Source organism: Otolemur garnettii, unplaced genomic scaffold, assembly GCF_000181295.1.
Source record: "Otolemur garnettii isolate 467f Iridium unplaced genomic scaffold, OtoGar3 scaffold00091, whole genome shotgun sequence".
In the NCBI taxonomy this organism is placed as follows: domain Eukaryota; kingdom Metazoa; phylum Chordata; class Mammalia; order Primates; family Galagidae; genus Otolemur; species Otolemur garnettii.
Window position 1 is genome coordinate 5775942 of NW_003852486.1, and position 1514 is coordinate 5777455.

Consider the following 1514-nt stretch of genomic DNA (forward strand, 5'->3'; position numbering starts at 1 on the left):
AAAAAAAAAGAAAAAGAAAAGAATAAAATAGTACTATTGCTTCTATTCTATAGATGAGGATACTGAGCCTTAGAATTCCCCAAGATCACACAGTTTGTGGCTGAGAAAATTCAAATCCAGATCTTCTGACTCTCCATATGGTATTCCACATGTCTCTTATCTGGAACATGAAACTTTCCCCAAACCATTTGGATTCTTGGAGAACTCAGTGGGCATTTGGAGAGACTGAGCTGAAGCCCATACACCGAGGGGGTGAAACGCACCCCCTGAACACTTGTACTTTCTTCATGGCAAGGCTCCCGTTGCATGGAGAACATTTGATCATTGTGCCCTCCACCATGGCATGAGAGGAGGATCTCTTGCCCACACTAAGCTGTACCTTCTCTGGATGCCTGCTATTATTCTGCACAACTCATAGCAATATCTTACTTATTCATAACTTAAGCCTCCAATTAGAGTCATTTGGCAATGAGTCTACCTCAAAACACTGAAGAAAGTGATGGAAAAAAATAGTTTCTGCCCTCCTAAAGCTTTTGCTCTAGTAGATGAAAACAGGAAATATACAACATTTTAAAAACTGTATACCGTTTATGAAGTTCTTGAGGCCTAGGACCATGATTTGTGTAATCCCACGGACTCTAGCACAGTACTGGCACATCGTGTGCCAAATTATTTTGTTAGGTTTAATGGCCAATATAATGCTCCTGCCACATCCCCTCTTGGAAGCCAATGCACCTATTCCCCAGCTACTGGAAATGTCAGTTACTAATACCACATTAGCTGCCTCCCTCATTGGGCGATGCCCTTTGAGGCATGAAACTGCCTCACTCAGGGCTATATACCCTCCTATGAGACCCATGTCTAGTGACAAAGGCCTGGCCTCTTTGCCTTAGTGTGGGACAACTCTGAAGCGTTCCAGTTCCAAAATTCCCCATGAGATCAGTTTAGGCCTCTATTCTGCCTTCAGTCGGTTTTTCCCTTTGCTTAATCCTGCTTTCTTTCCTTCCTAAAATGTCTGTGTGTGTGTGTGTGTGTGTGTATATATACATGTTTGTTTGTTTGTTTTTTTGTGACAGAGCCTCAAGCTGTCGCCCTGGGTAGAGGGCCATGGCATCCAACTCCTGGGCTCAAGCGAATCTCCTGCCTCTGCTTCCCAAGTAGCTGCGACTACAGGCGCCCGCCACAATGCCCAGCTATTTTTTAGTTGCAGCCATCATGTTGTTTGGCGGGTCTAGGCTGGATTCAAACCCGCCAGCTCAGGTGTATGTGGCTGATGCCTTAGCCACTTGAGCCACAGGCGCCAAGCCCCTAAAATGTATATTATTAACCAAGAGTGCTAGCATTGCCAAATAGACCTTGTTCAAGTATCTCTTCATCTTAGCCTTTTTCCAGAGAATTCCATTTAAGATGGTGGGTGTGAGGAGTGGTCCTAGTGAGCATTCTCTAAAATAGGATTTGTGGCTCAGTGCCTGTGGCTCAAGTGGCTAAGGCACCAGCCACATACACCTAAGGTG